Source organism: Triticum urartu, chromosome 6 (assembly GCF_003073215.2).
Source record: "Triticum urartu cultivar G1812 chromosome 6, Tu2.1, whole genome shotgun sequence".
Classification (NCBI taxonomy): domain Eukaryota; kingdom Viridiplantae; phylum Streptophyta; class Magnoliopsida; order Poales; family Poaceae; genus Triticum; species Triticum urartu.
The window spans coordinates 90,817,811-90,834,533 of NC_053027.1; the positions used below are offsets into that span (position 1 = coordinate 90,817,811).

At 46.8% G+C, this 16,723-nt stretch overlaps 1 pseudogene; it reads left to right on the forward strand.

Annotated features, from left to right (window-relative positions):
* The first annotated feature begins 1,937 nt into the window (after positions 1–1,937).
* On the forward strand, positions 1,938–15,461 carry LOC125515141 (annotated as a pseudogene).
* Positions 15,462–16,723: the final 1,262 nt, after the last annotated feature.

The following is a 16,723-nucleotide window of genomic DNA, read 5'->3' on the forward strand; positions in this document are numbered from 1 at the left end:
ACTTTCTCCAAATCATTCAGATAGTAGAGTTAAATGCATTCACTGCTAAAAGTTTTTTTTAAAAGAGGAATACCTCCGGCCTCTGCATCAGTCGATGCATGCAGCCATATTCACTGCTAAAAGTTACTAGCATGAAACACCAGGATAGAAACTACATGTACAAGGTTCAGCAAGAAAGAAAGAAAATACTCCTTGGGCCATTTTTTTTAGGGAAACAGCAGGACTCTGCTGCGTATTTTTATCAATTTTCAAATAAATGATACAAATCAAGGTTCCTTGGGTCATATGGTAACAACACTGTCCCCAGCATCCCTCTGTTCCGACATTATTTTAGATAGAGTTTTTTTTCTTCTACTACCATGTTTGTACTCTCCAGGGGTAATCCTCCTTTTCGAAAAAAAAAACTATGTTTGTACTCTGGCTCTTCTGCTCTAACTACAAAAATGAGCGAAGGTTGTGAATCTTATTGTTTTGAAATTACGATGCTATTGATCGCCTCCATAGACTGTCTCTGTGCCGAGCAGTTGCCGACTGACGACGTTCATGTTCTTGGGCAGCTGCCTTCCCTCGTGTATTTCAGTCTCAAGGTGTTGTGTATTCCTCAAGACAGTGCTGCCATAATCTGCACAGGATCATTCCCAGTTCTGGAGTGCCTTGCTCTCCGCTCTTGTGATGATGATGCAACGGCATGCATGGTGTTTGAGGCAGGGGCTATGCCCAAACTTCGAAGGCTCGTTCTAGGAGTGCATGATAGGTGGGGTGGTGGCAGTGCTATGCCAATGGGCATGGTGCAACTCTTATCCCTTGAGCAAATCCATGTAGATAACATGTCATCCATCCATGACAACCGTGATGTCGAGTCTGCCTTCAGGAACGCTGCACAGGTGCACCCAAGATGCCCTCCTGTTACAATCTACTAGTGTTATGATTGGCCTCTTTTGCAACTTAAATCAGCCGTTCTCCGGTTAACTTGTTTTATTCATTGTTCCTTATATTTAGTGTGTACGAGCTCTGTAAGTTAATTGCTCATGATACCATGTAATTTATCATGTCAGAGTGTATATTTGGCTGTATATCTGAATCTTGACTTCCTGAGTACAGTTCCTGCATGATCTGAATGTACTACCTCCGTTCTAAGATATATGACGTTTGTACATTTGCCTGTGCCTACTAAAACGTCATATATTTCGGAGCAGATCTCTATATTATCTTGTGAATGCAAGTGATCACTTGGTTAAAACCTGCAATAGCTGTGTCATTCCTGATCAATGATGTTTGAGGAATCATCTTCGGCGTCCGAGTTATTTACCCAAAATCATCACACTTCGGGTTAGAGTAACAACTTGGTACCAGATTTTAGATAGGGCACAAAAAACCACCAAAATTATGCCTAATCTGTAACGGAGAGCACTGATTGTCTGATTCGCTTGCGAAAACAACGAAGCTGACAGGTTGGGCCCACCTGTCGGGCTGACATGGCATGCCTATGTGGACAAATACGTCCAAGTTTTGCTGTTTTCTCAAGCAAATCAGACAATCAGTGCTCTCCGTTACAGATTAGGCACAATTTTGGTGATTTTTTGTGCCCGGTCTAAAATCTGATACCAAGTTGTTACTCTAACCTCAAGTGTGGTGGTTCTGGGTAAATAACTCTCGGCGTCCTTACTTGATTAATCTTTTGCGTCATTATAATCAGAGTGCACAAAAACCCATGATCCTTGAATTATGACTAACCTTATATGTGATTTTAATTAAGAAATCAGAACCGCTTCGAAATATGTTAACGTCAACATTCTAAAGAGAGATAAAACAGGTGGAGGTGGTGGTTTTGGGGCTCTACTTTATCTAGGTAAAAGCTTAATTGAAACAGCACAATGGATTCACAGCCTTGCAATCTCTGTGTACCTGTTTTTTCCACGCTGAATTTTCCAACGCGTTACTCCCCACGCTGCTATTTGCCGGGGCTCCTCATATCCCGCTGGCCTACAACCGCATCCCATATCCCGCTGCACCACCAGTCCACCACCTATTCCACCTCCGGCCGCGGATACGCCACGGCCATCCACCTCTTGAGCTCCGGCTCACCCAGTTGGACTTCTCCGGCACCACTGCAGCTTCTCCCTTTGAATCGCCGTCACGCTCACTTGCAGCACGCGAGCGGGCTGCTGAGCCAACACCGGAAGGAGCCTCGGTATTGAGATGTCTGCACCAGTGGTCAGCGCCACCATGGGGGCGATGAACCCCCTCATCGGCAAGCTCGCCGCACTGATGGGCGACGAGTACAAGAAGCTCACGTCAGTCAGGAAGCAGGCCTCGTTCCTCAAGGACGAGCTTAGCGCCATGAAAGCGGAAAGTAGTGGCTACTCTCGAGTATAGTACATCCGAGTTAGCAAAAGATTGAAAAAATGTGATCAAACATTGTCCAAAAAATCTAAACTTTTGAGACATAAAACATTATCAGATGTGTGAGGTCCTTGCAAAATTTCATCTAAATATAACATCTGAGGAGCTCTCACCAAAAATAACAAAATCACTGCTCAAACAGTGCACAAAACTTTCAGCAGCGATTTTGTTTTTTTCGGTGAGAGCTCCTTGGATGTTATTTTTCGATGAAACTTGACACGAACCTCAAACATATGATAAAGTTTGATGTAGCAAAATTTCAGATTTTTTGGATTTCGTTTAATAAACTTTTTTCAAAGTTTTTGCTAACTCGGGTGTAGTACACCCGAGAGTAGAAAATCCAGTCTCCCATGAAAGCTCTCCTTGAGAAGCTTGAGCTCATGGATGAACTGGATCCCTTGGCCAAGAACTGGAGGGATCATGTGAGGGAGATGTCCTATGACATGGAGAATTGCATCGATGACTTCATGCGAGACTTTGGAGGTGCCGATGCCAAGGCGGGCTTTATAAAGAAGACGGTTAAACGTCTCAAGATGTTGCGAAAGCGTCATCGTATTGCTGATCGGATGGAAGAGCTCAAGGCTCTTGCTCTACAGGCAAATGAACGACGCATGAGGTACAATATTGACATTTCTTCATTAATATAGGAGCTCCTCACTTCCAATACTATTCACATGAAATTGGTAAATACCTAGTTTTGTTGTCTCCGTGCAAAGGTACAAGATTGACGATAGCATCAACTCTACTACTCATGTCATTGCTGTTGATCCTCGTTTGTCGGCGATCTACAAGGAGGTAGCGGGCCTTGTGGGTATTGATGGCCCAAAGAAAGAACTTAAAAGTTGGTTACAAAATACCCAAGAAAAACTCAAAGTGGTGGCTATTGTTGGATTCGGAGGTCTTGGTAAAACTACACTTGCCAAACAAGTGTATGATGAGATAGGAGAGCAATTCAATTGTAAGGCATTTGTATCGGTTTCTCAAAGACCTGATATGACAAACCTCCTCCGTAGCCTACAGTTGGATCTCAAGGTGGAGGAGTCATCTCGTACTAACGAGGTACAAGATATCATTGCTCGTCTTAGAGAGCATCTCACACATAAAAGGTAATAATTTTCTTCTAGCTGTCGCTTGTGCACTTCAGTGGTTAAATACCTGTGAAAATTGAATCATTTTACAACATTCCTCTAAATTGGCATAGTTTAGTGATTTTTAAGTATAGTGGCTACACTAATGTCAAAGATGTGTTTTAACCTAATGCTAGATCTTGTTGGGCTTTCTTGCTTTTGAAATCATGACCTCATAAGAAGTATATTATCTGTGTTTCAAAGTACATGATGGTTTGTTTATAGCTCAGTCAACTTAAAGTTAGTTATATTTTGCCTTCTACCCAATATTTTCTCGTCCCGCCTATACTTGTACGAGTACCATGTTCAGGTCAAATGGTGCTTAACGGTGATTCAGTTAAATATATAGTTATTTCTCTATCAGTAACCTCAGAAATCCTCAATTGCAAAACCATAAATTTATATGTAGTTCGTAAATTTTGCTTATGGTTGGTCTTTTAGACAATATTGCTTACAACAAAGTAGAAAAACACCTTCTGTTTTGAAATAAAGGGTTTAATTAGAAACACAACACAGATTGTAGGTTATCCGCAAACCATCTTTCATGTGTCATACTATACTCTTTAGTACATTAATTTTTTGTAAGGCATGCAAGGGAGGTCATCAATATGACTGGCGAACATCGAAAGTGCTATTCCGATCCCGTGAGCTTGGATGAACAGTAAAAACAAAAAAAAGGGAAAACATTTTAAAAAATCTGAATTGTTTGTGTGCCAAACATTGACAAATGTTTTCATTGCTTGCAAAGCTTCATCATGAAATGACATTTGTGAAAGACATGGCAAAAAAATCGATGCTCCGAAATGCTTTTGAGAATAACATTTTGGAGCATCGATTTTTTTCACGTTTTCCACAAATGCCATCCAATGATTAAACTTTGCAATTAATCAAAACATTTTCAATGTTTGGCACAAAAAAATTCAGATTTGTTTTTGAATTTCTTTCCCATTTTTTTGATTTCACAATTCACCAGAGCTCACATGAACTCGGGATCAGAACAACCGCGTCCAGCGAGACATGTGTTATATGCCACTAAAAAATATATCATTGGATTTTTCATCAAAATTTCTAAACATACACATTTTGTGTCATATTACACACATTTCGTTAGTTAAACTGAAGACATAAAAACCCATGCCTGCCTATTGCTGGAAATATTGGCACCTTATTGATTAATCTAACCCATGAGTAGACTGTAAGCATGACAATCATAGTATGCAACTTATACCGATACCTAAGCATGTGAGCACGTATACATAGACACAAAACATCTATCAACGCATCATATATGGCTAGCACATGAACTAGTAGGGATGAACAGATCAAACACTCCAATTGTCCATGCCAACGCGGCGGCGACAACAGCAGCCTTGGCGTCATATGTGGATTTCTTCTTGGCAGCGGCGTCGTCAGCCATGCTATCAATGTAGGGGAAGTAGTGGAAGCAGAGGAGGACAGAGACAGGGACGGATCGGAAGCAACCGCGTCGAGACGCTCCCTAAAAACCTTATTTCCGTTCTTCTAGGCAGGATATCGAACGACATGGAGGCACATGCTCTCTAGGGTTGTGTAGAAGGGAGTGAGTGAGTTAGGGTCCACTCCGCAAGCCACGGACAAGTGGGAGAGCATAAGAAATTCTTTGGGCGCCAAGATTGCCACAAATCCCACCTTAGAAGAGATGAGGAGTATACTAAACATGCATCTTCCTCTTCATCTTCGCCCATGTCTCCTGTATCTTGGCATGTATCCAGAAGACCAAATGGTCAGGAGGCATGATCTGGTTTTACAATGGATAGCTGAAGGCCTTGTCAATTGTTCTCATGGGTCAGACTTGGAGGATACCGGGAAGAGTTATTTTAATGAGCTTATCAATAGAAGCCTGATTCAGCCGGCTGAGACCTCAAAGTCTGGAGAGGTGGAGTATTGCAGAGTACATGATATAATGCTTGATCTGATCGTCAGCAAATGTGCAGACGAAAATTTTACCAACGTGGCATATAATTGTGAAGACGTGGCAAGAATGCATGCCTGTGAGTACAAGGTCCGTAGGTTGTCCTTGAAATCAAGCACCAATGATGCAACATTGAGGATCGTTGATACTGGCATGTCACAAGTTCGATCATTTGCACAATTTGGAGAGTCCAAGTACACACCTCCTCTTTCACTATTTAAGTACCTTCGGGTGCTGGTGTTTATATTCCCATTTACGAGCAGTACGATAGTCGACCTCACTGCAATCGGTCAATTGTTTCAGCTAAGATATCTGAAGGTTTCTACATTCCCAAGCTCCATAGATCTGCCTGCTGAAGTTCGCGGGCTTGTTCATTTGGAGACGCTGGAAATATCTGGTAGTGCACGAAGCATCCCGTCAGATATTGTTTGCTTGCCACGGTTGTCTCGTCTGATCCTTCCGATTCATACATGTCCTCCTCAAGGGATTTCCAACATAAAATCATTGCGTGCACTACACTGTATGAATATCTCGCTAGAGGATATTAATGGCCTTGGTGAGCTGACCAGCCTGAGGGAGTTGAGGATTTATACTGATGTGGTGGCGGGTGAAGTTGATGCTTTGGTATCCCTAATTGGAAAGCTCCATGGCCTAAAATACCTCGAGGTCCGTGCTTTGTTTTCTCAACATCATTGCAGCCCGATGTACTCATTATCCAACCCTCCTCTCCATATCGAGGAACTTGATCTGCCTGGGTGGATACTGAAGAGAGTTCCCACATGGATTGGCGACCTCCATTTCCTTCGGATCTTGAATTTGTGGGTCGACAACTTGTCCAACGACGAGGTTCATGTTGTGGGAAAGCTGCCCTGCCTCGTCCATCTGGATCTATCGGTGTTCGCTGAAGGCGGGGCCGTCATCTGCACGGGCTTATTCCAAGTCCTGAAAGTCCTTCGTCTCTTCTCTCATGGTGTGGCACACATGCAGTTTCAGATAGGCCTAATGCCCAGCCTGCGACAGCTCACTCTAGAAGTAAATAATGGCTGGGGTGGTGGTGTGCCTCGAGGCATGGAGCACCTATTGGCCCTCGATCACATCTCTGTATTTGCCAGACACGGCGTCAAGCACCGTGATGTTGAGTCTGCCTTCAGAAGCGTGGTCGACGTGCACCCAAGACGACCTTTCCTAGAAATAATAAATAATGGGTCTGTCTAGGTCTCAAGCTAAGTCTCAGTACACCATACAATAGTAGCCCAGCCCATTTTAGCTCTTCATTCAGTCTTGGTGTTTTTCTATTGTTCTTGGACCGGCCTTGTTATTGCCTTTGCCTTAGGCCCCGCTTGGTTTCTCGTTTTAGGGCCCAATACACCTGTAAAATATACCCCTGTAAAATAAAAACGGATGGGCCTGTCGTTGGTGCTTGGCATGTTGTTTTTGGGCTGTAAGTTTTACACTGGTTTTCTCGTTTACACCCGTATCAGGCCGGTATCCGATACAGACCAGAGGCTGTCGTTTTTCCCCACCTCGCCTCTCGCTCGAGACCTAGATCGAGTTGCGCCGCCGGGAGGCGCCGGCGCTGGTGTCCACGAGGTGGTCAAGCAACGGCGTTCGCGACGGCGACGTGGTGAGGCGCAGAAGACGGTGGCCACCACGGGGGTTAGGCGCGCCGAGGACGGCGACTAGTTTCTGGCCGCGACGGTGACGGCGACTCGCTCCTGGCCGTGACAGTGACGGCGACTCGCTCCTGGCCGCGACGGCGACGTTGGCCGGCAGCCGTGACCTGACCGTGACGGCGAATCGCTCATCCTCCTCTACTCCACCAAGGTATCCTCCCTCTTCCTCCTCCTCTGCCATCCCTCCCCGCCCCTTCCCCGTTCAACCGGCGGCGGAGTACTCCTTGGCGACGTGGCCATCCTGCTTGGTCATGATTAGCCCGAACCCTCCTGCCAGTTAACAGCTGCTGCCAAAGTTTCACAAGAATTCAGTTCGTTAGCTGCTGTCGAAGTGGATTTTACAAGTGGATTAAAACCTGGAGAGCCAAGCACATATTACAACCGGATAGAAAATACCACCCTTCGAAATGTATTTGGTTGGAGGCTGGTATAATACAAGTGTAAAAGATTACAGGGGTGGCAGAAAAACTACATTCCAAGCGGGGCCTTATTCTTGCTTGTGCGTTTTCGGGCCAGCAATTTTTCATTCAGTTAGGGCTGCTCGTTCTGCTGCACTGGCCGGGCCAGTAGCAACCTTAGAGCATCTACACCCGACCCTTCAAACCGACTTTAAACGTCCGGGCGGCCCGCCCCGTCACTGATCGATCACAAATATCTGGCAGACAGACGCCTCAAAAGGGCCTCAAACATCCGGGCTGACCGGCACCCCGCATATTCAATCCAAATATGAGGCGGATATAGGCACGACCGGCATATAGGACTTGCGATGGGGTCCCACGCGGAAACGCCCGGAAACCTGATGGTTCGAAGGATGCCTCCTCCGTCGCCGTGGGTCGCGTGACGCCGCTCCGGCTCGCCGCCTGAGGCCAAAGCTAGCTATTTAAGTCGGTCGGCGTCCCCCAACCCTAGCCCATCCACCTCCTCCCTCTCTGTGCTGCCACCCGAGCTCGTCCGCCTTCTTTCCCCCGCTCTCCCACGCTCTCTGGCATCGCCATGGTCCAGCGAATGATCACCATGTACGCTATGCTCATGCCGGAGCACCGGAGGCAGATCGCGGAGGAGATACAGGCACGAGCGCACCCGCATCATTGTCGGGCTACCTCCGGACTAGCGGAGTCGGATGAGGAGGAGGAGCAGCAGCAGGAGGAGGAGGAGGAGGAGGGAGAGCCACTGCCGGAGCCGATGAAGGTGGTGCACCCGTAGGAGGAGGTAGAGCAGCCTGCTCCGGGGAGGGGGGGAGTCACCATGGCGAAGGCAGAGGTGGAGTTCGCCGTTGCCCAAGCCGCGGACGGAGCAGCAGGCCATCCTGGAGTCCATTCAGGATGAGGCCTATGTGGAGGCCAACCGGCAGTTCCTCCGCCCGGAGCAGGCGGCGTCCGATGCGCTCTTCGTCGAACTCGACGCGGAGATAGAGGCGGAGGAGGACGGAGCGAGCAGCAGGCCATCCTGGACTCCATCCAGTATGAGGCGTATGTGGAGGCCAACCGGCAGTTCCTCCGACAGGAGCAGGCGGCGTCCGACGCGCTCTCCGCTGAACTCAACACGGAGATAGAGGCGGAGGAGGCTGGAGCGGAGCAGCCGGAGACGTCGGAGGTGCTGCTGCTGCCCATGTACCCGGAGCCAGGCACGGAGATTGTCGACATCTTGACGAGGAGTAGCTACGTAGTATGTAGGTTTTAACGTTTGCATGCTTTTGTATGGATTTGAGAATCTAGTATGAGATGTCCGAATGCAGTTGTGTTGATTTGAGTAGTAACCGGTTACTGCCCGCGGACGCGCCCGGACGCATCCGCAAGCGCTTGAGGGGCCACATTTGTCATATCCGGCTGTAGGTTCTCTTAGCTCTTTGTATGATTTCCGTACTATCCGGTTTTCTACTGTTGTTTTTGTTTCTTTTATTCCATTTTATTGTTTAATGTTTCTTTTCTTTTTAAAATTTCCAGTTAGATTTTCAATAAAAAAAGAAAGAGGAGCATTTGTACATTTGTCATGATATTTTAGAAAAAATGCTTGTGCATTTTTTAAAATATTCATTGTGTATTCAAAATAAATGTTTGTTGTGTAATTAGAAAATCATTATGTATTTAAAAAATATTCACCATGTCATTAGAAATTAGTTCTTGTTGAAAAATAAAAAAGAATAAAATAACCCTAGTTGCGCGTGCAATTGTGGTCGTGCAACGCGGGAGGTGGGGCAGCCTCAAAAAATAGATTTTAGAATCTTGTGTTAGCATGTTTTGTTGTTTGTGTGCAATGTGCAAGATAAAAGACAAAAAATGTAATTGCATCTTGAGGGTGGACACGCACACTACCTCTACGGTGCAGGACTTCACCGACCGCTTTCAGGCCTTGGCGTGCCACGCGCCCGGCGTGACGGCTCGCCAGTGGGCCGAACTCTTCGTCGGCGGTCTGCCAGATCATATTCGTGTGGACATTGAGCTACAGGGACCCCAGGACCTCCAGATGATCATGTACTACGCACGCGCGTTCGAGCGCCGCGCGGTGGCCATCCAGCAGGCATCACCGTCCCGGGCCGCTGGGCCGCCACCCTGGCCGGATGTTCCCGCGCAGGGTCGGCCTGCTCAGGCTTCCGCGGCACCCCTCGCCGCGACCACGGCGCGCCCATTCCGCCGGCTCACCTTGACCGAGCTACTCGAGCATCGCCATCAAGGGTTGTGCTTCAACTGCGACGAGTCCTACGTGCCCAACCACGTCTGCCCACGCCTCTTCTACCTGGAGGTTGCGGACTACATGGAGGAGGACGCCGACGCCGCTGGCCTCGGCGACCTGCCCGCCCAAGCTGCCGCGGAGGTGTTTGGCGACGGTTGATCACCTCGAGGAGTTCCGCAAGCGCTTCCCCGCCTTCCAGCTCGAGGACGAGCTGTTTGTGCAGGCGGGGAGAAATGTTATGAGCGGCATATATTACAGCCCAGGCAGTTAGGGGCCTGGCCCAGTTATCTTATCGTGTTAGGGGCTTAGCCCAATTATATCGTTAGGAGGATTATATAAACTTATGTAAGGACCCGTTTTGAGATTAAGCAAGAAGCAATTATTATTTGCTCGGCCTCCTGAAGGGAGCCGGGGGACCTAACCCTAGCCGTCTCCAGCCAACGCCGCCGCCTCTTCCCTCGCGCACGACGGCGCCCAACCGCCGACGACCGCGAGATCGCCCACGTCCAGCCCCCTCCTTCCCCTACAATCTCCGCCCTAGACCCAGTAGAACCCTAGTTTCTACCAAAAGTCCAGCAGACAACGAAAAAGGTCCCCTTTCCCTCCTAGCAACCACACATACTCTACACCCAACAAGGAAAAACTAAGACATAAAGAGTTACCCAACCCTATTCATCCTACACGGTTCGATTGAAACAAAACTAACGGCGCAGGAGTTGATTGAGACTTGACTAAATCTCAGTCGACTAATTTCTAGCAACCCCGTAAACTATAAAGAGGAATGTAGGAAAATGAAAAGAAAACAAAAAACATTGTAACGAAAATGGGAAGAAAAGGAAAAATATGAGAAAAGGAAACATGAAAAACCAAGAAAGAAACAACAAACTATTTTTTTAACAAAAGATAAAAGGAAATATATTTGTATTTTGATAAAACACAAAACACGACACTTTAGCATGAATCTCAACATGATAATCGAAGGATTATTAACTTGACTGAGACTTAGTTAAATTTCAGCCGATTGTGATTTAGCAAACCCATACACACTAACATAAAAAATGTATTTCATGCATTTTATAAAAAATGAAAACAAAAAACAAGAAAATAAATGTGTTTTTAATAACAAATTAAAAAGCAAGAATAATTTCATTAGCAATAAACCATCGCGCTCTCTCCCTCTCTCCCTCTCTCTCTCTCTCTCTGGAATTGAAAATCGGCCAATAGTAAAGTAGCAAGCCCATAAAATAAAATAAAAAAAACACCTGATAATGTGTGATTGTTGTCTGAGGTAAGAAAACCTGGATGAGAAGAGATGCAAACTTCAGATGGGCGTACGAATGGGAGAAATTGACTGAATAAATTTCTCTTCATTCCCAAATGCGTATGTAACTAAAGCTAAATTAGCAAAGGTAGAAATAAAATTGTGAGCCATCATACTAGAGATAGATTGATGGCTAAGGTTAGTTGGATCCAACAAACCGGTACTTCTTATATGGGTGTACAAATGTAGGGTCTCAAGCCATTACCTTTAATTATATAATAGAGACTTGTAGTCTTTTTTTTGTTCGAGCATGCATGTATAAGATAAATGTAAATTTGTTTTAACTATCTTATAGTTTTGCATGTAAATTAACTTGGCTTATGCTCGAATGTTGTGTGAACATGCAAAATTAACCTAAGAAATAGCATTTTTCTTGCTTCAATCCTAGCTTATGCTATTCGTAGTTTATGTTCATTTCCAAGTTATGGTGCTTTCATCTGTAAAACATATCACAATTGGACCTATCTGATATGTGCAACAATATTCAATAGGTACCTTATTGTAGTAGATGACTTGTGGGATCAATCGACATGGAATATAATGGGTTGTTTATTTCCAGACGTTGATAATGGAAGTAGAGTAATAGTAACTACACGAGTGGATAATGTGGCTATTGGGGCGTGCAGTAACGACCATGAGTGTGTTTACAAAATGAAGACCCTAATAACTAAACTCGAGAATGTTGTTTTTTAATAGAGTATTTGGGTCTGAAGATGACTGCCCACCCCAGTTTAAAGATATTTCAGCTGAAATTTTGAGGATGTGCGGAGCGTTGCCACTTGCAATCATCACTATAGCCAGTTTGTTAGCTAGTCGTCAAGCAAGATCAAATGACGAGTGGGAGAGCATAAGAAACTCTCTGGGCGCTAAGTTTGTCATAAATCCCACCTTGGAAGAGATGAGGGGTATATTAAACCTTAGCTACATGCATCTTCCTCTTCATCTCCGTCCATGCCTCCTGTACCTTGGCATGCATCCAGAAGATAAAAATATCAGAAGGGGTCATCTGGTTGCACAATGGGTCGCTGAAGGCTTTGTCAATAATTCTCATGGATCAGATTTGGATGATGTTGCAAAGAGTTATTTTAATGAGCTGATCAATAGAAGCTTTATTCAGCCAGCTGAACTCTCAAGTTTTGCGGCTGTGGAGTATTGCACAGTACACGACATGATGCTTGATTTGATCACCAGCAAGTGTGCAGAAGACAATTTCATCAGTGGCATATAATTGTGAAGATGTGGCAAGAATGCATAGCTACGAACATAAGGTCCGTAGATTGTCCTTAAAATCAAGTGCTAGTTATACAACATCAGTGATCGTTGATACTAGCATGTCACAAGTTCGATCATTGGCACAGTTTGGAGAGTCCAATTACACGCCTCCTCTTTCTCTATTTACATACCTTCGAGTGCTCTTGTATGACTTTCCATACAAGGATGCGACAGTCGACCTCAGTCCTATTGATCAATTGTTTCAGCTAAGGCATGTTAGAGTTAATGCAAAAGAATGCATCATAGATCTTCCTGCTGAAATTCGAGGGCTCGTTCATTTGGAGACGCTGGTAATAAATGGTCGATCAGCACAAAACTTCCCATCAGATATAGTTTTATTGCCACGACTGTCTCATCTGAGCCTTCCAGATGGTACAGGGCTGCCTCAAGGGGTCGCGAGAATTAAATCATTGCGTGCTTTGTCATGCCCTGATATGGAGAAGAGCTCGTTAGAGGATATTAAGGGCATTGGCGATGAGCTGACTGGTCTGAGAATGCTGAGCTTCTCTGGCAAAATGGTGGCGGAGGAGATAGTTGATGCTTTGGTCTCCTCAATTGCGAGGCTCCGTGACCTCAAATACCTCTTTGTCAGTGCTAATGGTGTGTTTTCTAAACATTCTTGTTGCCGGATGTACTCGTTATCCAACCCTCCTCTCCATATCGAGGTTCTTTATATGCTAGGATGGATATTGAAGAGAGTTCCCAATTGGATTGGCGACCTCCATTGCCTCCGCAGCCTGACTTTGTCGGTTGAGTACCTATCGACTAATGAGGTTCACGTTGTCGGAAAACTGCCCTCCATGTTTCTCTCTGTGTCGAGTATCGCTGAACATAGTGGTGCCGCCAATAGTACGCACAGGATTATTTCCGGTTCTGGAAGACCTTAGACTCGTCTCTGATGATGCTATGGTGAGTAAATTGCAAAAAACCATCACAATTGGGGACCCTAATTCAGAAAACCACCACCATTCGATTTTTTTTCAAAAAACCATCATCATTGTGCTAACAGTTTTCAGAAAACACTTATCACAGGATTAGAGATGTTTGACGCAAAATCTGACTGCTGGATCCCACTTGCAAGTGATGACATGGCATGAAAAATTGACTCCGTCCGCATGGACCGTTAACTTGATGTGAGCCCACTTGTCAGCATCTCCTATCTCTCTTCGTCCCTTTCTCTGGCATTCCATCGAGCAGTTCGTGAGCTCTCTGCCGGCGGCATCCGGACAAGGAAAGAGAACTGCCTGGGTGGCCGGTGCCGTTTGGATCCGTCGTCGGAGATGTCACGGATCGCTGGAGGTCGGCGGCAAGCGAAGGAAGCAGCAGGTGGCAGGCTACAGCCAGCGAGGTGGCTGGTCGTGGCTGACCCAGGCGGCGCGGTGCGGCAGGCGCGCCTGCGTCCCCCGGCGGTGGCAGCCACCGCCTCCAGTCATGCCCATCGGAGTGGAGCCGGGCTGGATCTCCTCATGCCCAGGAGCTGCCCCACAACGCCGGCGAGATCACGAAGTGAAGGAGCCCTGGCGCACAGCAGTGTGCAGCGGGGAGCCACGACGGTCTCCACTGGATGTCCCTCCCGTCGACCTGCAGGTGGGGGCTCAGGCGGGAGGACGAGGCCGGAGAGGCCCTGGTGCTTGCTGCCGTCGTGAGCTGGTATCCGCCGTTGCCCTCCCGCGTGCTGGATCCGGCGGTCGGCATGCCCGCTGGCACAGGGGGAAGTCGCATCGCCCCGGATCCGCCGTCGGGGCTGCGCTCGGGGCCGACACCGCTTGGATTCGTCGCCGGGCGGCGCACGGAAGCCGGCAATGCTCGAATCTGTCGCCGGGACATGGAGAGTGGCGGCGGTCATGGAGCGACGGGGCAGTTGCGGCGCGGTGCCAGGCCGCGGCGGCTTTGCAGCGACGGTGTGGCGTCTCCGTTGACCCGGCCATGTGAGACCTCCTCGTTCAGGCAGTGGGCGCTGCCGGCAGTTGGATCCTGGACGGCAGCAAAGGGTGAGTCGGGGTGGGGAGAGATGCGTGAGGTGGGAGGTGGGCCGGTTTTGTTTAGTAGCGGCGTTATCTCGTCCGGACAGGGCTTGCCTGCTCCGCCCCGGTACTCCCATCCGTGCGCCGCGCACTTCCTTCCGTATCGAATGGTTCCCCGGTTCCCCTTTTTTCTCTCCGTGGCCCTTTCCTTCGAAGAGAAAATCACAAACAACTATGTGCTAATGAGTACGATGGCGAGTAGTGCTTGAGACTAGGAGCCGCTGCTACCACACCGTGGAATCCATCGGGTATATAATCAGATGTGATGAGATATGTGCGTACGGGTATGGGAAGGACACAGAATACATGGTTGTTTGTGAATTATTTCTTCGAAGGAAAGAGCCACGGAGAGAAAAGAACGGGAACCGTTCGATGCGGAAGGACGTGCGTGGAGCACGGATGGGAGTACGGGGGCGGAGCAGGCAAGCCCCATCCTATCTCGTCCTTGCTACGTGGCACCTGACCATGGGACTCAGCGGTCAGTTTTTTGTCAAACGTCTCTAATATAGTGATAATCTAGTGATAAGTGCTTTCTGAAAATTGTTAGCACAATGGTGGTGGTTTTTTGAAAAAAATTCGAATGGTGATGGTTTTCTGAATTAGGGTGCTCAATTGTGATGGTTTTTTGCAATTTACTCTGCTATGGTATGCATGGAGTTCGAGGCAGGGGCGATGCCCAAGCTGCGACAGCTCCATCTACAAGTACATGATGGGTGGGGTGGTGCTACACCATTAGGGATGGAGCACCTGTTAGCCCTCGAGCACATCCGTGTAGGTGTCACATCCTCCGTCCACAAGAACAGTGATGTCGAGTCTGCCTTCAGGAGGGCAGCCGATGTGCACCCAACATGCCCTTCTGTTCAAATGTATTTATATGATGATCGGCCTTCTCTGTAATATAAATCTCCCCTTGTTGTTCTACTTATTCATTTACTCTTCTTGTATTTACCTGGTACACATTCTGTTTATCGCATAACTGCACTACATACCTTGTGATTTGTGATGTCAGAGTTTGCAATGATTTGGGCGTATCTGAATCTTGGCTAGCCGAATGCGGTTATTCCTGCATGATATGAATTGGTCATATTAATATCTACGTACATCATGTTGTACTATATGCAGATGATCTTGGATGCGTAATCTGCACACTGTGTACGCAATTGCTGGATAATACGGTGCGAGCTGTCTATGTTTGCAACTAGACGAAGGCATGTCCATCCTTAATGTAAGCAGTTGAACATCCATATTTGAAGACTCGTCTTCATCATCCTTAATTGATTAATATACTGTACTAAAATAATCCAGGCGCATCAATCTTTTTGCTTTGAAATCCATAATTATTCGGTTCTACTGTTTTTGTGAAGCTTACCGGGTTCATCGGCATGCATTTAGTTTGAGAATATTCAGGATATAACCTGTGAAATATGTCCTAACTATCTTGTGGACCTAACTGTAATCCCGGTAGATCCCTCTAACCAAACAAGGCTTGAGGCACAAACCTGATGAATCACTGTAATAGCAGCGAAAATCCATGAAACCGAATTTTTCCTGACTCTAGTTTACCACAAGTTCCTGATCAATGCTTGCTTGGGAAAGCCAGACAACACCCTATGAACAGTCCCCCTTTTTCACATCATACGAACAGGCCCGTTCCTAGACTAAAAAATCCAAACAAGAAATTCAACAGCCATAGCAAGAAGACTTAGTAGACTCCGATAAACACGGAGAAAAAAAGATTAAGATTAACCTGTACTGGAGAGCACGGAGCTAGGCTTCTTGGTCGGCCCACGATTAGTTCATGTACTGCGCCCCCACCTCAAGTCCCACGCTATCGCCATCACAGGTAGCGATGAGGAGATCGGAGGAAGACCATCATTTTTTTTGTGGGAATTTTCTTTCTGGCAGACCTGGCGGCTAGGGCTTTGGACGAGCAGAGCAGAGCGGAGCAACCGCTGAATCGTCGCGCGTCTTCCAACCAAGGGCGATCTCCCTCGCGTACGCGCAGTGCGGCATCATACGCTTTGGGCCAAGCCCAGCCCAGTCTAGCATCACCGGCCGAACGATTTGGGCGTATACGGACCCTGTCCACCTGAATACAATTATTTATTGGTGCACGCATTTCTCAAAAAAATATTATTGGTGCACGATCTAGTAAATGGACACATTTAATCGCTACATGCTGTTTTATATGCAGATGACATTGGATGCGTACCACTTCTTTCATCAAAAGTGAAACCACTGTATACGCAATTGCTGGATTGTGAGAACTGTTAATGTTTGCA